General features: G+C 41.5%; 1 protein-coding gene across 3 annotated transcripts in view; it reads left to right on the top strand.

Moving 5' to 3' along the window:
- Positions 1 to 23149, top strand: part of FAM13C (family with sequence similarity 13 member C) — a 129231-nt gene that overhangs the window by 13372 nt on the left and 92710 nt on the right. The gene's annotated exons all lie outside the window — the stretch shown is intronic.

Below are 23149 nucleotides of genomic sequence, written 5' to 3'. Positions count from 1 at the left end.
GGCACAATTCTGGCAAATGGTTTTGAGTTCATTCTTTGGCAGGAGGTGATCAGCATGACTTGTTATTGTGCATACCACCGGCCTTAAACACATGAGTGCTCTTCTTGGTTAATAGTGGAGTGTTCTGGGCAGGCTAATAATTTAGTGCCCATTCAAATGTATATTCTTAAATACTGGACTGTGACACTGACTTAGAGAAGCTGCCTTACTCTTTGGGAGGGAGGGGGAAGGGTAGAGGAGGATATCTTACTATCTTTTTTTCTTCTAGGGCAGTGTTCGGCAAACCACTGCTCGCGAGCCACATGCGGCTCTTTGGCCCCGTGGCATGGGCCACGAAGTTTCAATTGCACTGTATGTGCACGCCCGCACGTGGTATTTTGTGGAAGAGCCACACTCAAGGGGCCAGTTTGCCGACCACTGTTCTAGGGCATGTATTTCTTGTCCCAAACTTGGAGATTCTTCTCAACAAATCAAAAGTCTCATGTTTACCTGGAGCTATTCTCCTTAGGTTGCAGTTTAGCAGCCTTGAATAAACACTCAAGTGTGTATGTGCCTGTTTGTGTGTGCATGTGGTGTCTGGTTCTTCAAGGTCAATAAATATTTAAATGAATGAATGAAACATCTTTCCAACTTGATTTGGGTAATAAATTTACTATATATATATATATATATATATATACACATAGATACACACGCACACACACATATACACACTAATAAAAGGGTAATATGCTAATTAGACCGGACATCTTCAGACACCTTCCGGACATCCATCCGGATAAAGCCATGGTGGCAGGGGCCGAGACAGAGGTGGTTAGGGGCGATCAGGCTGGCAGGGGAGAGCAGTTAGGGGGTGATTAAGCCAGCAGGGGAGAGCAGTTAAAGGGCAATAAGGCCGGCAGGGGGGAGCAATTAGGGTGTGATCAGGCTGGCATGGGGGAGCAGTTAGGGAGCGATCAGGCCAGCAGGGGGGAGCAGTTAGGGGCATCAGGCCAGCAGGCAGAGGTGGTTAGGGGTGATCAGGCAGGCAAGCAGGCGAGTGGTTAGGAGCCAGCGGTCCCAGATTGTGAGAGGGATGTCCTGGATTGGAGAGGGTGCAGGCCGGGTTGAGGGACCTCAACCCCATCCCTGTGCACAAATTTCCATCCTATCTAATAAAAGACAAAAAGGGAAATTGACCATACCTTCGCTATGCTTCCCATTGGCTAATCAGCTCCATATGCAAATTAAACATCAAATATGGTAGCTAATTTGCATACTGCAGGCAGGCCTGGCCAGCGCCAGACGCCATCCGGGCCCCGTGTGCAGCCCTGGGTGGCCGGGCTTAGGCGGCGTGATCGTGTCACCTAAGCCCCGCCCCAGCCGGGACCCCCATGTGCCGCCTAAGCCCCTGCCGCCTAAGCCCCGCCCCCAGCCGAGACCCCCGTGTGCCGCCTAAGCCCCATGCACCTAAGCCCTGCCCCCAGCCGGGACCCCCGTGTGCCGCCTAAGCCCCACTGCCAGCTGGGACCCCCGTGTGCCCCCTAAGTCCCGCGCCACCTAAGCTCTGCCCCCAGAAGTGACCCCCGTGTGCCACCTGAGCCCCACTGCCAGCTGGGACCCCATTGCGATAAAGAGCAGGCAAGTGCGGAGGGCAGCCCGCCCCCCAGGATGGCGATCCCAGAGCAGGCAAGTGCGGAGGGCGGGGCTGCCCCCAGGTGGGCCCTGCTTCCTGGGGATCCCCCATGGTGATCCCAGAGCAGGAAAGTTCCCACAGGCAGCACCCAGCAGGGCCTGCCCCCGGTCTCTGCAGTGATCCGGTGATCCATGAGCAGGAAAGCGCAGCCTGCAGGCAGCACCCCACCCTGGCCACAGCTGAAGGGAGAGAAAAACACGCAGTGGAGGCCAGGAGTCTGAGTGATCAACACAGAGGGGCGCCTGCTCCAAAACTCCATGGTGTGGCTGGGGGCAGGCCCCCAGCGGACACATACACACACACACACACACACACACACAGGACGCCTGCTCCGAGCCTCTGCTGCCAGACTGTGGCCCTCAGTAGGACATCCACTGAGGGCTCCTGGACTGTGAGAGGGGCAGGCTGGGCTGAGGGGACCCCACTCCCCAGTGCACGAATTTCGTGCACCGGGCCTCTAGTATATATATATATTTCCAGTTCAGTCCTAACATCTCTATCTACAAAGTGAGATTTTTCTAGTTGTAGAGGGATATAGCAAAGAATGTGATTTTTTTTTATCTTAAAAAAATCCTCAAATAATTTATGATGCTTTCAAAAGGGATTACACAAATATAATCTACATTAATCTTACTAGGAGGTTAATGGTTCCAACATTGAGATTTTACTTATAATGCACCTAACACAGTTTTTGGTACATAGATGCTCCATTAATGTTAACTTTGCTTTTTGTTAACCCTTAGCTGTTAACTTTCAAAATAATGTGCCAGGCTCTAAGTGTAAAAGGTTAATTATGACTTTAAATCTAGTCCTGTTAGTAAATGGGCACCAGGTGACCTTCCTGTTAGAACAACTTTGGCTTGGCAGTTTGTTTGAACTTGTAGTTTTCTTATTTGGCCTGTGATTTTTATCTTATTTCTTCCTTGGTATTATGACTTCTTATTTTGTCAGTTAATTTTGCAGTGAGATGAAATACCTTCTGCATTTATGAAACAAGTTGTGATTATTTTAAGCTGAATTGAGTTGCAGAAAGAGATGAGTGTGACATACCATTTAAGTTGTAGTAAACTTGAGACCCTGCCTATTACTGAATGCACCCAGCACTTGTTTGATTAGGAGGAGTACGGTGCTGGGAAGGATATAGGTATCCAAAGAGCTTCCTGCAGAGTCTGAATATAGGGAAGCTTTGACTTTGAATCTCCTGCTAAGAATCACCTGTGACATTGTTGGCCTTTGGTGACCAGCCATCTGTTTTAGAAGTGCCCCCTTTCTTATGTCATCCTATAGTCTGGCCTCATAGAAATTGCACAGTCATCACTTGCAATAAGGTACTAATGGGGCATTCCCAATTTGTTGGCTATACGGGCAGATTGCAGGAGAGAGCTGTGCTTGTATAATACAACATCACTTATAATACAACATTGGAATCCTGGACTTTAGGTAAAATTTCCAGTTCAGTCCTAACATCTCTATCTTCACAATGAGATTCCCCCTCCCCCCATGACTAAAAGAACTACGATAATATAATTTTAAGTATTCCATATCTGAGAAAAATTTGAAACATGACTCATTCTTCCTGTTTTCTTTGGGGAAAGATAATTAACGTGTTGAGTATTGAGTTTATGTAAATAATTATATTAATAAAATCAACTAACACTTATATGAGCATTTACTGTGTTCCAGGCATGTACCATGTTTTACTACAATCCCATGGAATTGGTATTATTATCTTGTACAAATAAAAAAACTAAGGTTCAAAGGAATTACATGTGCTTAATCAGATTTGGAATAACTTGAGCAGAATGTATTTTCTATAAAAGCACAGTATTTCTAACAAAGGTACCCAGATCTTCCAATTGTGAGTCTAGAGATTTACTTATCTCATGTTACTCACACTATAATCTATCTATATAAAAGCCTAAGTGACCATCGCAACCGAATGGATGACTGAACAGGCTGCACGGGGCAACCAGGCTGGCAGGGGGGTTAGTGAGGGATGACCAAACGACTGAGCAGCAGGCTACATGGGGTGACCAGGCCGGCAGGGGGGCAGTGAGGGACGATCAAACAACCGAACAGCAGGCTGCGTGGGGCGACTAGGCCGGCAGGGGGGGGCAATTGGGGGCAACCAGGCCAGCGGGGGGGGGGCAGTTGGGGGCAATCAGGCCTGCAGGCAGAGGCAGTTAGGGGTGATCATGCTGGCAGGGGGGCAGTTAGGGGTGACCAGGCTGGCAGGGGGGGCAGTGAGGGGCGATCAGGCTGGCAGACAGAGGCAGTTAGGGGTGACCAGGCTGGAAGGGGAAGCAGTAAGGGGCAATCAGGCAGGCAGGCAGGTGGGCGGTAAGGAGCCAGCAGTCCAAGATTGCGAGGGATCCCGGATTGGAGAGGGTGCAGGCTGGGCTGAGGGGACCCCCCCCCCCCCCCGCATGAATTTCGTGCACCGGGCCTCTAGTTTTTATATAAAATCTGTGATTTCCCTCTAGATTTTTTTTTCCTTTTGGTGATATATTGTGTTGCTAAGCAGTAATTACTTATTTAGAAAGGATTACTTAGAGAGGATTTTGTAAGTTTGTTTTTCCTCTGCTTTAAGCTTTGTGATGTTGGTCACTAATGCTAGACAAGTGTCCTTTGAGGGAACATTACCTCTACTAGGACATAAACTCTGTGAGGTTAGTGACTCAGTCCTTGTCTGTCTTTGGATCTCTAGCCCTCAGTTAGTCAATATAATCTGTTGAATGACTCAGAACTGCTAAGGGAGGTATATATGTGATTGGTGTCATTTTTTAAATAAAATGTAAGCATATCTTTATTCATTGGTGAAAAGTTACATTTTAAAAGAGGATATAATCAAAACTCATACAGATATCACATACAGACATGTCATAGATTTTATTTAAATCATTAGTTAGAGAGGAAATCAATATGATATTACAACCAGTTCAAAAGAGATGCAAAGGCCCTGGCTGGTGTGGCTCAGATGGTTGAGCAATGGCCCATGCACCGAGGGGTCACTGGTTTGATTCCCTGGTCTGGGCACATGCCTGTGTTGCAGGATCCATCCCCAGTGGGGGGCATGCAAGGAGGCAGCCAATCGATGTTATTTTCTCTCTCTCCCGCTCCCTTTTTCTCTCTCTAAAAATTAATACATATTTAAGAAAAGAGATGCTAAGTATTACATAATTGTTGTCTCACAAGAAATGCTAAAATGAATTTAAAAATGGATTAAAAATTGGCAACACTTGCCATATCCATAGGGTGATAATCAATTACTTTCTCTTGGACACAATTTGCATTTCTGTGGAGAGGAATTATTTGCATTGCTATCATTATTTACAGGTTTACTTCTATCTCTATAGCCTTGCAAAATAGCCTCGTTATAGATGAACAAAAGCAGAGATTATCCAGATGGATGAGCTAGCCAGGACAGCCACTAAATTTCAGTAATTTATAATTTTTCTTTACATCCTCCCACTGTCCCCTACCTTCTCCCTTGTGATCATAATAAGATATTCCTGATCACAAAATAAGGCTAGTCTCATTAGGTTTGACCTGATTATTTACATAGACATAGCAAGAGTGTTAATTTACCATGTACGTCTTCTTAAGTATGCTTTGCAAAATCTAGAGCCATATAGTATTGAATAATTACAAAATTAACTTCTCTCTCTCTGTAAGTTTTCATAAGGAATCTCAGATTGCACTTCTACTACCTCTATTATTTGCTATCCCAAGGCAAAGGAAACCAAGTTCAAGAAACTCCACCATATTTCACCTGCAGTACCTATACATCTGGGTAATTCTCCTCTTGGGGTCCCCCAAATAACCTTCAGTTCCTGGCCTGTAAGCTCGATTGAACTGTAAGCTAGATAGTAAGCCAATTATCCTAGGAGAACTTTTCAGGCATGGGCTCCATAAGTAAAGCCACATTAGCTCCTCTCTAAAATCAACAAACATATCCTCAGGTGGGATAAAAAGAAAAAGGCTTGTTCTATCTGATTCTATAAGCATCATTCTCAATACTGTGACATTCAGGCAAGATGTGGTTGCATATCACATTTTTCTAGTTACTCTGGTAAAAAGGAAAACAGAGTATTATTGAATACTAGAGGCCTGTTGCACGAAGAGATTCGTGCAATAGGCCTTCCTTTCCCCTGGCTGCTGGCACCGGTTTGCCTCTGGCACCCAGGGCCCAGGCCTCCGCTCTGGCCGAGTTCTGGCTGGAGCTGGCCCTGGGGCCGTGAGGCCTCTCTGCTCCGCCGGTCCCAGGCCGTCAGGCTTCGCCCCACCGCTTGGAGCCTATGTATGCAAATTAACCGCCATCTTTGTTGGTGGTTAATTTGCATATTGTGCTGATTAGCCAATGGGAGGCGTAGCAAAGGTACGGTCATTTACCATGTTTGTCTATTATTAGATAGGATGTGCAAATAACCCTATTCCTGTGAGAAGGAAGTTCACTCCATATGAATTTCTGAACTCTGAGGGTCAGTGTGACACAGATACCATTTTTAAAATGTTTATTTTAGTTTACATAAACAGAATGGTTTTAAAATACAGGTTTTATTATTATTCAGGTGTGGTGAGGCTGACAGATCAGAAGATGACTACCATTTGAAAAGATTCCCACTATCAGTTCTCAGGAGGAGTGGGGGCATGCCATGCCATGCAGGACCACACAGGGAAGTACCAGGGTTGGGCAGGAGAAAGGAGAGGGGAGGGGGAAGTAAGAACCGGAGCCTTTATTGTGGTTTCCATTGGCAAGGCAAGCAGGGTGAGCAGGTTTAGGATTGGCTAGTTTGAATAATTCCGTGGACTCTGAGATACAGGGGTATCTCTAGTTGTCTGGTACCTGGCTCTGGGATGATTAAGGCAGAGGAGTATTGCGCCCTGGAGTATATGAGCCAGAAAAAGAAGGTGGTTCTGAGTATGGGCTCTGGGTTGGTGAATCTATATATATAAAAGGCTAATATGCTAAGTGTCCCTCCTACAGTCCGACTGGTTGCTATGACGTGCACTGACCACCAGGGGGCAGACACTCAATGCAGGAGCTGCCATGACGTGCACTGGCCGGCACCTTGGACCTGGCGCCAACAAACCAACACTTGGCTTTCCCCAAGTGGGACACAGGCCTGGCCACCACCCCAGAGCAACACCCCACCAAATGGCAGCCAATGCTGCCAAGACCCCATGGCGCAAAATGCGGCCCACAGCCCAGCCCAGCCTGGAAACAGTCACTGTGGGCTCTGGGTAATGACATCATGTAGCAATGCCCGGTGTCCTCTCCCTAGCAACTAGCCTCCTTGGAGTTTCTTCAGCCCAGGAACACGACTTGCTTTACAGCCAGGTACAAACATTTTACACTTTAACCAAATGTCTGTGAAGCATTTTCATGTGCCTCATCTCATTTGATCCTCACAGAAGTCCTGGAGTAGGTAGATAGAAGACTTGGTAGAATCCTATTTTCTTTTCATTAGCTGGAAAATGGAGATTTAGAAAGCTTAGAAACTTGACCCGACTGAAAAGAAGTAAGAAATGGTGGACCTTGAAAATGACTTTAGGTTTTCTCACTGTGCAAAATACAGTCAAACACTGCTGCAGTTAAATATTTTACCCTTTGTTCTCCCTGTGTGATCTACAATAATAATCTGCTTCATGTTGATATTTAGTGCTGTGTTGCTGACAATTACCTGAAAGAGAAGTTGGGGTGCTTCACTGGGCTGGAAAAAGTTTAGCTAAATCAGAAAGCAGGTCTAATTAAGCAAGTTTATTTTATATCTATAAAAGGCTAAGTTGAATCACGCATGTGTGATACATATAAAGTGCTCACTGGCGCCAATCACATTCGTGTGTTTTGATCTGTCATAGTCGATTGTGAATTTGGTTGACACTTCTATTATAGAGAAAGGGTGAATAGTGATATTAAAATATTTCTTCTAATTAATTTCCTTTCAATGTGCACAAATTCATGCACCAGGCCACTAGTTTGCATATGAAAGGCCAGCTCCTGGGCAAGTCATCTGCTATGCTTCCTAGCACTGAGAATCAGCCAGTCCTGGGAGAGGCAGTCTCTTCCCAGTCCGTGAGTCAGCCTGGCTCCAGATGCCAGAGCATCAAGAATATAGAAAATAATAAAATATAGTTAATACAAGAACTTACTAAATTTATGGGTTACAGATAGTTGAGGTACAAAGAGAAAGGTCTTTCTTATAAATTCAGTAAATGGAGCATTAAAACAACATTCCCAACAGATAACTACAGTAAATTTTCCTTCTCAGTCTTTTCCATCCTATGTAATTAATTCTTGTTCAGCTGGATCTTGGGTTAGCAGTAGCATGAAGCCATCTGCTTCATGACTCAAGTTCTGTAAATCCTGACTCAGCCCGTTGGTGTCATCGAATGCCTGTGCCCAGAGTGTTCTTTGAAACATTGGTTAAGTATCTGGGCCTTTACTATGGGACTCTTGAGAGTATTCTTCTTGGTTGAAGTCACAAATTCTGGCCTGAGTCGGATGGTAGAAACGTCAGGCAGGCATCTGCGGAAAACAGACATGCGTAGATGACACACACTGAATGTGGTTGTGGTTAATTTACTGCTAATAATTTTCAAATGTGAAAGCCTGATGAGCGATCATAATAAGAATAATGCACAATGTGATGTGCAAAACCAGATAATAATGTCATTCCCCTCAAATTAAATGTCTCAAAGGGCTATGAATAAGCCTGTTTTAAAAGGAATCAGGGAATTTATTTCGGATTTTACCAAAATGGATAAATATAATTTTTACAGATGAAAAATCTTGAGATATAACATAATAATCCTAAGAGACTATGCAAACAACTAATAAGTAAAAAGATTAAGTCTGGTGTAGGCCCTAGACATCTGCATTTTTATTAAACTCTGTAGGTAAGTCTGATGTGCATCCCTGATTGAAAACCACTGGCCTGAATGATGCTAGATTCAAATGAAAGAAGTGAGGCTCTGGCCAAGTCAACATTTTAGATAATAATCCCAATTATCACTGATAACGCTACAGGGTTTTTGCTTAATACCAGCAGGAAAGCTCCACAAAAGACTGGTAGAAATTGATAGATCTGTTTTATATGAGTTTTGATCACAGGGTAAATGTCACATGAAGTATGTTTACCACACACTGTGATAGAGAGAGTGGTTCTGTTTGTGAAGTTGGATTTTTGGGGAGAACTTGAGCTTATGCTACAGATTCTGCCTGACACTTCTTGCCATCACTCAGACACAGTTCTAGCTGGTTTATTATGAGATTAGCATTCCCCAAAGCACCTGTGTGCTGGAAGCCGGTCCATCCTTGCTGCTTGACACAGTTGCTGCAGGGAAGAAACATCTGCACAGCATATGTTTTAAGGGACCTGGCGTATATGGCATACTGTTCTTAATATGTTTGCTCCCCTACTTAGCGCTATGTGTTTTAACCAAGGTCACCCCTCCGAGAAAGGTTGTTTCCCCAGGTGGGGATTTTTCCCTGGAGTTAGGGATTAACAGGACTAAGGAAGGGAATAAATCAGTAAAACCCCTTAACTAAGTGCCAGGCGGGTAGTTAATCACTTTAACTATGAACAATCATGCTTACGCTACATAATCTTTATTTAGGATAATCTCCTTCAGTTACTTCCTTGTAGCTTAACAGAACAATAGAGTAGTGACCTTGGAATGGAGATAACAAATGCCCTAACCTTTGGAATAGAATGGATAGGATTAAAGTCAACTGGTATAAATACAGATGTAACAGGACAATAAAGACAGAACCTGGCTAGAGAACCTAGCTATGCTGATCAACTGAACGCTGTCTCCATGTCATTCCTTCTTCGCTGACTCCATCCACACCTTTGGGAACTCCTAGACCTGCTGGGGCTGGACCCCAACACCTGTGAAGAATCTGTGGGCATGCCCTAACCGGTTTGGCTCAGTGGATAGAGTGTCAGCCTGCGGACTGAAGGGTCCCAGGTTTGATTCCAGTCAAGGGCATGTATCTTAGTTGAGGGCACATCCCCAGTAGGGAGTGTGCAGGAGGCAGCTGATCGTTGTTTTTCTCTCATCGATATTTCTAACTCTCTATCCCTCTCCCTTCCTCTCTGTAAAAAATCAATAAAATATATATATTTTTAAAAAAGAATCTATGGGCACAGTCTTTATAAACTTAAAACAACCCTCTCTGAGGCTGAAGGGCATCATGGTGAGAGTTTAGCTATTGCCATTTCTGGTTTCTCTTGTCACATAATTTGTGTTCAGAACCCCAGAGTGGAGCTTCAGTCTGATCCTAACCAGGCTGGGAATGGGGATAGAAGCAAATGAGAAGGGGCCAGAGAGTAATCATTGAAGTTTCTGTATTTCTTAGTTTTCTGATCAGCCCAAAGTTAGAATCAGAAATTTCACTTCTGGAGAGTCAGATTCAAATTACACTTTGAGCAATTTTTTGCTGTCAATCCTCACCCGAGGATATTTTTCTATTGATTTTTAGAGAGAGTGGAAGGAAGGGAGGGATGGAGGAGGGTGAGAAGAGAGAGGAGGAGTAAGAGAGAGAAAGAGAGAGGGAAACATCGATGTGAGAGAAACACATCAATTTGGTTGCCTCCCACACAGGCCTCAACCAGGATCAAACCTGCAAACTAGGTACATGACCTTGACCGGGAATCCAACCCACAATCCTTTGGTGTGCAGGCTGATGATACTCTAACCACTGAGCACACTCACCAGAGTTTATTGTTATTAATATTATTTTGATCTTGCCCACATCTCTGAATAGGAACCATAAGGAAAGTAGCAGAATCTGAGGTTTTGCCTGCACATATGGATGACTAATTTCAGTTTTGCACCCACTATGAATGATTTAAAAGAGGAGGGCTTTAAGTATATTTGCTGGTCCAATAAAAGTCTGGGAACCAAAAAGAATGTCCTCAAAGAAGTTAACTGGTTTGGAATAAGAAGTATGTTTATTTTAACAGGAGCAGTTGCAGTTTCCCTTTCTGCTGATTTATCCCCCTCTTCTTGAGACAACAGGCTTTGCAAAAAATGACCTGGATAAGGGCCATTTAATGACCTATCTCCTGAAAAGTCAGGTTTTATTGATGCTAGTACTAGAGCTCATTGATATGATGAATATGAAGTTAAAACAAGACTTGTGAATTTGTACTAAACAGAAACTCCTTATCAAAGCAGAATCCAGTGATAACAGTTTGCTATTGTGTGGAATGTCTTATTGGACAGAAAACACTTTTTCTAGGGAAGAGAACTGATTGAAGAGAATGGATTATATATGTTGTAATATTTTGTAAAAAATTGCACAATATATAAGGGGTGGGTGAAATGGGTGCTATGAGAGTAAATCTTAAAAAAATTCTCATAAAATAATAACTGAGGATGTAACATACAGCATGGTGCCTATAGAGTTAATAATACTATATTGTATATTTGAAAGTTGCCAAGAGAGTAGATCTTCAAAGTTCTTTTCACAAGAAAAAAATTTGTAACTGAGAACTATTGTGGTGATCATTTTACAATATATATACATATTGAATCATTATGTAGCTCACCTAAAACTAATATAATACAAATGTATGTGTGTTTTATCATATCTCATTATGATTAACAGTGAGCTATAGAGGTTTCCTCTCTCTGCTTTAGAATATTTGGATAATTCTTCATCTTGGAAAATATGCACACATACTTTCTGTTTAATGTGTGTGACCGCCACTCTTGATTAGTCTTGTTCTTGGTACAACTACTTCCTTTTCCCAAAACTGCTTGCTTCACGTTAATTTTTTGTATTCACACTTTTCTGATTGCAAAATTGAAAAATGTATGAGCCCACTATTACATTTTAAAAATCCATATTTATTGATATTCCTCTACTGATTAAAATAACATATTCTGCTTAAAAAAGGTAATAGATTATATATGTTGTAATAATTTGTGACTGTATTGTTGTAGTATTAATCCCTAACAACCTGATTTGGGGATGACTGACTTGACTAACAGAACCAGCGTTCTGCACTGGACCTCCTAGTTAGCACTGGCAGATCAAGCCTTACCATCTTCACTGCCTAGCAGCTGGCATCAGGCTATGTTTCTTCCTTCTTTCCTCCCTTCTGGTGCTATTTTAGCAGAAGACAAAAAGTAGGAGGCTATATAGAGGGCTTTTCTGCAGGGAGTTGTGTGCTGTGATCATGCTGCTAACCCAGGTCCTTGGGGAGACCAGCTGTTCAGTCTGGTGTACATCAGTATTAGGTTTCTTCCACTGGCTCCAGTGGACGTGTTAAGAGGCTAGAAAGGAATTCAGGTCTGATTGTGAAATTTACATTTTTATTTTTCTGCAGAAATAAAAACCTCCTAAACACATTTCAGGCAAAATATCCTAACTATGAAGTGTTTACTATATTTCTGTTTTTAGAAGGTTCCTATTTATATAAGAACAGTATTTATTTTTACTGAGTTAGACTCTGAAGTAGAAGAAAGACAATAGTTAATTCTGGGTAATTTTTCCCCCCAAAAGGACCTAAAGTTTTTTTCCAACTACAGACCTACTTTTTGTACATTTTTTCTGAATATATTACTGAACTACTGAACAAGTGCAAATGGTAAAAGCAAGGAAATCAGGACAGCTGAAGGACTTTGAAATTGAGAGCATTGTAAAGCTAAAGTGAACTTCAAATAGAATTTCACTTTCTTGTCAGTGAGAGGAAGACTTTCAAATTCTGAATATGCCTTTAAGGGCTTGCTTCTTGCAGTGTGTCAAGAGCATGAAGTCACTGTGAGTCTAGCAATTGGTCTTAGTTAGGTAATTGTTTTTGACACATCAGTGTGTGTTGCATTATTTCTCCTGCCTGATTTTTGCAGCTCTAGTGTAGAGATTTTACTTCAATTCCTGTTTAGGTCTGGATTTTTTGGAAGACTTGTTACTGGTCAGGAAGAAAGGTGGTCCTCTGGGTTTGTTTTCCAAGTTCCCTTTTACTCTTCCAAGAGTAAAATGGTTGAGATTCAAGGGGACAGAGCTCTGAGAAATTTGTGGTCCTTGAAAATGAGGTCATCTGAGTTAATATTTAAGTTTACTGATTTCTCATGATCTATCAGATTCTGAAGCCTCTCTTGGAATTAACAACCAACCTATTCATAAATGAATAAATTGATGAAGAAAGATATTTTAGGAAGGAACATGGAATGTGTATAACATCACTTTATTACTTAAAAAAAATAAACAAACATTCAGCTTAACTAATGACCTGACAGAATCTTATAATAAAGTGATATAAGTCATTTGCCTGGGCAGTAAATCTCAAAAGTTAGAAAAAAAATTGTCACTCTGAGGGATTTGGGGTTCAAAACAACCCTAATTGGTTTGAGACAAGTTTACAAGTAATGGGAAATTTGAAACTTTGGCATTGTAATACTTGGGGATACATTATCTAGTTGATATTCTACCTACAATGGGAGTTACAGAAAAATTCTCCAAAAAAATGGACAAGAAGGTATCAGTGTTATTGGTTGTTGTGAGAATCTGTGGAAGCTGGCAAGGACTGATCTCTACTTGCAGGCAGACTGGAATATTTGACAGAGATGTAAATGGCCTCCACATAGGATGGAGAATTGTCTTGTTTTTCCTCTTCCTCTGCATCTTTTGCATAGATTAATAAATTCTGATTTAAACAATTGCCAATTTTCCCTGCATAGTTCCAAACACAGTTTCTAACTATATAACCTTATGAATTTAGCCCATAGTCTAGACTTAATAATGCATGGAGAGAATAGTAACATCCCTGGGACAACTTTGTCCCTATTAGGACCTGCTGCCCCTTGGGGTTCCAAGACTTGCTCGCTCTACTAGGCAGAAGTTTTCTTTAATAAATCCCAGAGCTAATAGTTGAATGGAGGTAAAGTAAAGTGGTGAAAAGCATGGTCTGTGGGTCCAGATAGATATGGGTTCAAATTCCTTCTGAGCCCCTTACTTTCTGTATGACTCCAAGCATCTACCTCCAAGCTCTGTAAGGGTCAATTTTCCTATCTATAAAGCAGAGATAATAATTTGTATCTACTTCAGAGTTTGATGAGAATTAAAAGTGAAAATGATGTAACCTTAAACATTTTCAGGGAGCTAAAAATAATGCCTAGAACACTTTATAGATTCATTTGGCTGGATATACACTTAATTCTCAATAATTGCATGTCCCGAGTTAGGCCATAACTGCTGCAATAACAGTAACCCCAACCTTAGTAGTTTAAACCCACTGAAGTACATTTCATGATGTCACATATCCATCACGGTCACCAGGAAGTGTTGGTTCGCAGTGGGCAATTAAGAAACCACGCTAACCTAGCAGTCACAATCTTGAATTCTGCTGTTTTCTGAGTAAGAGAAAAGAGTTCTGGCGGTGTCTGCACTAATCATTAGAAGCTTCAGTCCTGAAGCCACACACAGTATTTTCATCCTCTACTCATTGGCCAGAGCTGGTCATGTGCTTCCCCCATAACTACAACCCCATTACACAAGGGACCAGGAAGTATACTTCTACAAGGTGTCCTAAGGGGAGGAATGAAATACTGGCCAACAGCACTAATGACTTCCACATCTCCTACCCAAACCAGCATTTAACCTAAGCAATAAGTAAATTGTTTTTTTTCTCTTCTAGCCCTTCACAGTACTGAAGTATTAATGTTATTGATGTCAAAGACTTAAAGAAGAAAAAAGAAAATCAATTAGGCTAATTAAGTCTCAGCAATGTATAAACATACCATTACATTATTGTTTTGAACAGGAATTGAAGTTTTATGTAAGCATTCCTTCAGTTAAACCCCTGTTTCATTATTATCAGGAAAAAAGAAATAGGGTTAGTTATTAATTTCTTCTCCATTGCCAAATGAAACTTCAGAGTGCTTTAATTATGTTATTCTATTTAGGAATAACTCTGGTCTTACACTTGCTAGAAGATTGTAGTGACTTTGGGTTATGCTAGCTAAACCTGTGAGGCTATGATTAAGAGATATTTTTTAAGTTGATAAAAAAAATAATACTTCTGTAGAAAGTGGATTTGTCAAATTGGATATTTTCAGATGTGGGAGCTGGGTTCTGCCTATACACAGATATGCAAATTTACATCCTCATGTACTTGGTGATATTTATCTAAGAGTAAGGTGTTCTTTAGGCAAAGAGAACAGCTTAGCAGGGACTTAGCCTGTTTTGGAGCTTGGAAGGGAAGCTGTTTGGGAAGTCTGGGTAGCAGAAACAGAATGAACTGACATTTTGGGTAACTAAGGATTGCCAATCTAAACTTTTTCAAACATGATTAAATATCACTTTGGGACTGAGACATAACATATCAACTTCAAGCCTGCAATTTTAGGCTCCAATTTTTTTGCAAGAGATGTAGCTGCTCAGATAAAGTATAGGATGCCCAGTTAAATTTAAATTTCAGATAAACAACGAGTAATTTTGTAGTGTAAATATGTCCCATGTAGATACTGCTTTGAACAGGAATGGGAGTGTTGTGCAAGCACAAATTATTCCTTGCTTAACTGAAATGCAGTTTTAACTGGACATCATGTGTTTTTATTTACTAAATATGGCGACCATATCAAGAATGAATGGCATGAACATTTAACTTCCCTCACCTTCTCCTCGAAGGTAGAGGTTGTACCCACGTAGCCTGAGAGCACTGGAATTTTTTTTTTAAGTTTGATTCTTCTAGGATCATTGAAGAAGGCATAGGAAGAGAAGTCCACAGCTTCTCTAGGTCTAGAAGGCTTATTGCAGTATTTATTTTACATTTTTAGTGTTCAGTAGCATGAAACACTCCGGAAAAGCAGCCCATTCTCTTGGGATGACAAAGCCTTAAAAATTGAATGGAAGTGTAAAAACTTTTGAAAATCTGCCCTCAAAGTTTGCAAACCATTTATCCCAGTAGACCCTGCTTGCAGTGAGGGGTGGCCGTCATCAAGTCAATAGAAAGGCTGATTTTGATGAGCCTGTTTCTGTGTTCAAATGATCAAAAACAGCATAACAGATATAAGACACAGACAGAACAATAGCCTTGTGTTTTGAACATTAATCCTAGTGGAGATAAGCCGACAGACAGGATTGCTGCCTTGAAAATTATTGCTCTAGGCTTACGCTAGTGTCACATGCAAGGATGGCTTTACTATTTGAAGTATTATTTTATTATGCACTTGACTCCAGGTAACTGATGGTCTTTAGGTCATGATGGAACGTTGCATTCCCGAACAACAAAGCCCAGTGCTTGGTTTTGTTATAACCTTTTTTTTTTTTTTTAGTAGCTGAGCCCCCTATTGCTTTACTACTGCTTTACTACTTAATAAATGGTAGCCACAATTAGGGGCTTTCCTGAAGGAACAAAGATGTTCAGCTCCACTTCTTTACAGTGTTCCTTAACATGCTGAACTGCAGTGTTATGATTGCTTGGCTTCCTGATGTTGCTGTTTGACAGGGAAATTTCCACGAACCTTAGATTTTTAGGCTTTTCAGCTGTAACTAACATTAAATAAGGAAAGGGATACTGTTAAGGTATAAAGCTCTCAATCCATCTGCCAGTGTGATGGAGGTAAGTGGCTGTCTTTTAGTGTGTTTTATTCTAGAAACATTGACAGTACTGAAGGTATGATCTATAAGATTAAAAAAAATGCCAGGAGGAAATCATTGCATGTTGTGCTTATGGATCCACCTGAGGGCATCATTCCCTCCCACCTGGTCCCTCTTGTCAGCTTCTCTCCTCCTGTTGTCGGCTCTGCTAAGTTGAAACTGACATTTGATTTTGAAACCTGGAGAGCTGGCCCTCTGAAGACCCAGGTATCACTCTGTCTTCAAGACAAAAGGATTGATCAAAAGACTGAATTAATTCAGCTCTAAATAAAAAGTAGGCTAATACTCATAATTTAAGGCTCTCTGAAAAATTTTATATATTTTTTTGCTGGTTACTTTTAAAAAACTTTGACAGATGTATCCTTTTCTACCTGATGTGAAACATCGAGATAGAAATAGAGAGAAAAAATAAATTAAATTTTTAATTATTGCACTTCCGCCTTATGTTAAAAAACAGCATGGGAACTCAGGGTATTGGTTCGTTGTTTGTTTTTTTTGCAGTGGTTCTCAACCTTCCTAATGCTGCAACCCTTTAATACAGTTCCTCATGTTGTGGTGACCCCCAACCATAAAATTATTTTCGTTGCTACTTCATAACTGTAATTTTGCTACTGTTATGAATCGTAATGTAAATATCTGATATGCAAGATGTATTTCCATTGTTCGCGACCCACAGGTTGAGAACTGCTGGTTAAAGTATTACAAAGAGTATTACATATGTCTCCTTTTTTTTCCCCTTTGACGAAGAGTCTGGAGGAATCAGGGTCTGGAAGTGAGAGCCATCCCTGGCCACATATAGGGCAGGAGTCTGGTGAACTCTGTTGTAGCAGATGCATCTTTGGTCTCCAGGACTTAGTGACATGTGAGGGGCCCAGGCACACAGTCCCCCAACAGGTAAACAACTCAATGCAGAGACTGCGGTGTGCTCAAAGTGGGCATCAGGATAAGTCGGAAGTAGGGAGTTCACACTGGAAAAGGCAGGGATCTAATCTCAGGGCAGTGGATATAAAATCCTAATCACAAAATAATGAAAACCTTCACAAAGGTTATTTTTAAAGGTTTTTAAAAATCAGAAAATGCAGCAGCTGCAACTGTACTTTAGCATTATTTTATTTTCCTGTCTATGACATTTCCATTATTTGGTTACAATTTATGAAATGACACATCTAGAATTTATTACAGTGTCTGATTGCAATGCCATAACTCTGAACACATTTTTTGTTGTTGACTATGGTACTTTTGAAGTTAGCTTATTTTGGCTTTTTCTTACTTGTGAGCCAGTTGTTAAATGTGATTTAACTCAGAGCCTTTTAATGTTGTATTCTTTAGAAGGAGTTTTTTCCATTGCAAACAAGACTAAGGAACGTGTCTTAACACACATACAAATTATCATCTGTCTCCTTATTTCAAAATGGTTGATTTTAATGTCATATTTTTTAGTTTTAGCGATTATAGGACCTACATTCTATTTCAAACATAGTCCGGCCCACACTCACCAACCTGGCCTTTTCTTTCACTTCCCAAACTGTCAGTTTCACCAATGATCCCTTCCTGTGCAAAACTGTCTATCAATTTTTGCTTGATTTGCCAAACAAGGCTCAGTTTCATCAGTGATGCTGGACTGAGTGTGCCAGATGGGGCCTCTATTTTCCCTCTTGTCAGTGGGAAGTGTGACCTTATTTGGCAATACGGTCATTGCAGGTGTTATTGAGGTAAGAATTCATAGGGAACATCCTGCATATAGGGTGGACCCAAAAGCCAATGACCTGAATCCTTGTTAGAAGAAGAGAGGACACAGAGTGACACACAGGGAAGAAAGGCATGTGAAGACACAGGCAGAGATTGGAGTTATGCTGCCAAGGAACGCCAGGAACCTTCTGGACCTGGAGAAGGCAAGCAAGGATTCTCCCTAGAGCTGTTGGAGACAGTGTGGCCCTGCTAACATCTTGATTTTGAACTCATGGCCTCCACAACTGGGAGAGAATACTAGTAAACTTCTGCTGTTTTAAGCTACCAAGTTATGGTAGTTTGTTACAGCAGCCCTAGGAAACTAATGAAAGGGGCTTCCTGGAGTCGGACTGTTCGCGGGCTGGCTCCTCCCTGCTCCAAAAGAGCAATAGCCGGGTGAGAGTAGGTGGAGCCCTAAGCAGACTGGCAGGGCAGAGACCTGTGGGTATAGAGTGTTACGAGTGGGATCCACTTACTACAGTGGGGCTCAGAGTGGGGACCTGGGGACAGGAACAGGGCAGACACTCAGGGTAAAACTTCAGATGGCAGTTGCAGCAAGACAGGTCTGTTGCTGTGTTATCCGCACTGACTTCCCTTTGACAGAGGTGTGTGTGCTTGGGTGAGTGTATTATCACGGGGGAGACAGCAACAGGTACCACCACCTTATCGTGCGCAGGGTAAGAGGCAGCCTCTGTTGTCATTCTGTTTGTACTTGGATCCCAGTGAGGCCCCTAAGGCTATCTACACATTTGTGAAATTATGGATAATAGTATCCCCCTCCTCCATAAAATTGTTCCAGGTTTTATTTTTATTTATTTATTTATTTTTAAAAATATATATATTATTGATTTTTTACAGAGGAAGGGAGAGGGATAGAGAGTTAGAAACATCAATGAGAGAAACATCGATCAGCTGCCTCCTGCACACAGCCCTTTGGGTATGTGCCGCAACCAAGGTACATGCCCTTGACCGGAACCGAACCTGGGACCCTTGGGTCTGCAGGCCGACGCTCCATCCACTGAGCCAAACCGGTCAGGGCTGTTCCAGGTTTTAAATGAGATATCCTTATAAAGTACTTACTGTAATACCTGGAACTTAGTAGGAGCTAAATAAATATTAGAATGTTAGCTAATTAGTATGGTTATTATATCCTAATATCTATATATATAAAAGCCTAAGCGACCATTACAACCAGTCGACCGGTTGCTGTGATGTGCACTGTCCACCAGGGGGCAGATGCTCAATGCAGGAGCTGCCCCCTGGTGGTCAGTGCGCTTCCACAGCCAATCTCCCGAGGTCTCTGCCCCCGGCTGGCCATCCCCGATCACTGGCCAGGCCAAGGGACCCCACCTGTGCATGAATTCGTGCACCGGGCCTCTAGTATTGTCATAATGTTGAGAATGATAAGTTCCTATACTTCTAGGAAAAGATTTATTGTTTTGTGACCGTGGTTACCAGTATCCATCAGAACCTGTTTTGTACCTGTTTAAGTTGATCAAATGCGGCAATCACCTATGCTTCTGTAAGCTGGCGGGTCAATGACAACAGTCCCCAGGCAGCAGCATAATTTTAGTGTGCACGCTTCTGCAAGTCAGCCAGCCAACCACACTCTCACTCCAGCTTTTCTTCTGCACCTGTAGGTCAGGTAATACCTGAACATTCCAGCTTTTGAAGTCTCCCAGGCCCTGAACTTGAAGAGTTTCCAAACCCTGTATGAGATAGTCTCTTTCTGTTTTGCTTAGGGAGAATGTTTGTTCAAGTGCAGCTCTCCCTTGCTTGGCAAGCAATAAATTCAGCTCTTTGTTCAGATATTGAGTGGGCACCTGATCCTTCAATAATGGAAATATGTATAGATGCACAAAGACGGGGCTATATGGAAGAGTTCACAGGAGAGGTGACTTCTGGTCCAAGTTGTGCATTGGGAGTTTTAAGTAAAGTAGAGAAAAACTGTGGGGTAGGGACAGGTCTTCTGAGGGCACACACAGTGAGTGAAGACATGAGTGATAATGGCAGTTGAAGGGCTGCCACCTAATGTGTCATCCCTGAACTGTAGGGTGTGCAGAGGGTGAGGTGATGGAAACTAGACTGAAACAGTTTACAGGGGCTGGATTGTAAGGGCCTTGGATTCCATCCTAGGGAGTTTTCCTCTTCTGGTGCTTCTCAAACATTTTTTGAAGTTTCTAGTCTTAACTGCAAAGGCAACTCAACTTTTACCATAAGAGGGAGTTTTTTTGAAATCTTCCTGTATTCGGGATATTTGTCATTCTATTTTGGCTGCCCAGCATCTGAACTCTGTTGTTGTATTTGGAGAATTTTCCATGGAGGGAAAAAAAGCAGAATCTTTTTGTTTCCACTGTACAAGCTAAAATGCCAACTTTTTCAGCCTCCCTTTCAGCTAGGACATGGCCACAACCTGGGGTGGGAGTGGATGCAGAAAGAGAGGAGACCTGGGCTGTGTGTGGTGGTTGTGGTGATGGTGCCCATTGTGAGTGTGTGGTGTGACTGACGCGCACTGCAGAATCATGGCTTTCCATCCTCCTAAGATTCACGTATTCCCAGTATCTTAATATTGCTGAAATCAGGGTGCTCCTTGCAAGCAATGTTGTGATAGAGTTTGATAAGCAGCAGCATCTAATTTTTTCCTTGAAAAGTAAAATAATAAGATGCAGAATGTTCAGTGGTGGCATAAGTATCCATGTTGGACCAGTTCTGAGCATAAGTTTGGCCTCATAGCCCCATGCCTGGTTCTCCAGAGCTTTGGGTTATTTTATAAGCTTTCTAGTAGATTCATTTGCTTAAATTAGAGTTTGTGTTTAAATGTGTTTTCATTGATTTTTTTTTTTTTTTAGAGAGAGTGAGGAAGGGAGAGGGATAGAGATATAGAAACATCGATAAGAGAGAAACATCCATCGGCTGCTTCCAGCATGCCTCCTACTGGGGATCAAGCCCACAACCCAGGCATGTGCCCTGACCAGTAATCAAACTGGACACCTCCAGGTTCATGTGTCAACGCTCAACCACTGAGCAACACTGGCTGGGCTAGAGTTTGTTTTTAATTGTTTGAAGCTTAAAATCCTGACTGGTATATGCATGTCATCTTAAAAAGTCTTTAGAATGCTGTAATTTATTAATATATTTATTTTAAAGGAAAATATTTTTCCCCTAAATCTTCACTTAAATTTGATGTCCTGAGAAACTACGGCATGCTAATAACTCATTATTCAATGAATTTTTATGGAGACCCTCCATGTGATTTTATGAAGAATGAGTCCAGGTGGAGCTTTCATTTCACATGCATCTTGTGGGCTTGCATGTCCCTGGCACAGGGCCTAGTGCCTGCCATTCCTAACCCTGCGAACTTGAGCCCATTGTCAGAAGCACAGTGCAGGCAATGGAGAGCTGGTAAGTATTTTAACTTTCTGATGTGCAGAAACACTTCCTATAGGCTTTCTTCAGTTATTCTCATCATGATTCACTGGGTGGAAGAAATCCTGTCTCCCATACCAGTTTCCTGTATCTTGAAGGTCTATGTAAATTAGTTTAGAGCAGGGAGCTGTGGCATTTTGTTTTGAGATGCTAGATATCTGTTGAGGTCAAGATGCTTTTGAGTTGCTATGTTCTGGGTGGTAAGTTCTTTCTATATTCCAGATAATTGTTGGATTTCCAAATTAAAATTTCCTCAGCATGAGTGGTGCTACAATTAGTATTTGGGTCTAATAAATCTATGTCAACATAACAACGTTTTTGTGGATTACCTTTATTTGGAATACTCAATTCAGTCCACATGTGTCATTTGGTCTTATTGTATAGACGGAAACATTCTTTCTAAATAGAGACCCCCTTTGAAGCAAAAACTTTACATACTTTACTTGTAGCTGAAGAGTCTGATAAAAGACTTAGAGGTAAACAGTCCTAATCACTGTTAATTGGGAGATTAGACATAGAAGTTATTTGTGTGGCCTTTGATAAGATAGGGCATAGCCTCTGGAGAGGGTTCTGGTTTGTGCTAATATTGTTGATGGAGATCTTTTAAGAGGGAGCTGCTATTTGCACCTTTGTGGAATGCTCCAAAGTCTAGTATCTGGGATATTACCAAGGGCACCTAACATCAAAGACTTGGCTTTAATAAAATAGATGAGAAGCCATAAAACAAATGAATGTTAAGCATTCACAACATACCACTGTTTTTTGTATGTCTGTTCTCTTTAAATATCTTACAATAATTTTCTTGCCAGACTTTACTTTCTTACTGCTGTTTATTTATTTTTAATTTGAGATAGTGCAATACATAGTATTTTATTTCCACCTCAATTTAGTTCAATTCAAGTTATAAAATGCTTTTTAAAATAAGTTTCTGTTAAATCAAAATTTATCTAGGCATTTCTGAGATAATATTATGTCCCCTCCTTTTTCCACTGCCTTTTATAACCTCCCTCAAAAGAAAAAATAAAAACCAAAAGCAGAATCATATGTTTTGAAGATGGGAGAGATCTGATACTTGTATGGTCTTTAAAAGCAGAATATTGGAATGATTTGATTCTCCTGTATGTTAACTGTTCCTCATATTGTGAGAACTCTTAGACTTTCTTAAAATCCTCCATGACTGGCTCAACAGAATGAATGACACATGCCCCCTGTTAATACAGGTACATGTTTACAGCCCAGTGTTGAAAGCTGTAACACCCTTTTCTAATGCTGTGTTTTGTTCAGCACTTGGATGGAGTTCTTGTTCCATAGCAAGACCTAAAGCTTTCATTTATTCAGACTTTGTAAGAAAAGGTCTGGGTTGAATTTTACATGACCATCTATAAAAAATTGTTAGACATAATAATCATGTAGAGAGGAGAAACACTTAAAGCTCCTCTCTGATTCTTTCCAAGTACTTATATGCCTTCATTTAAGAAACATACTCGATAAGTTATGCTAATGGATGGGAAAGCAATATGAAAAGTTTACCTACCGCAAATGCAAGCTGCTGTTTCTATTTGGTTATTTCTTATGAAATCAGTGAAACAGCTGTTCAAGGCCCTTCCCTAGGCCAAACTCTCTCAGCCTCATTCCAGTTACAGAGCGTGCAAGCAATGAGAAACTGGCTTTTCAGTCCAAATAATTTCCAGAAATTCAAACTGGCA

Source organism: Myotis lucifugus, unplaced genomic scaffold, assembly GCF_000147115.1.
Source record: "Myotis lucifugus unplaced genomic scaffold, Myoluc2.0 scaffold_455, whole genome shotgun sequence".
In the NCBI taxonomy this organism is placed as follows: Eukaryota; Metazoa; Chordata; class Mammalia; order Chiroptera; family Vespertilionidae; genus Myotis; species Myotis lucifugus.
Note: the sequence above shows the minus strand (reverse complement) of the source record. Positions and strands in the feature narration are given on the sequence as shown.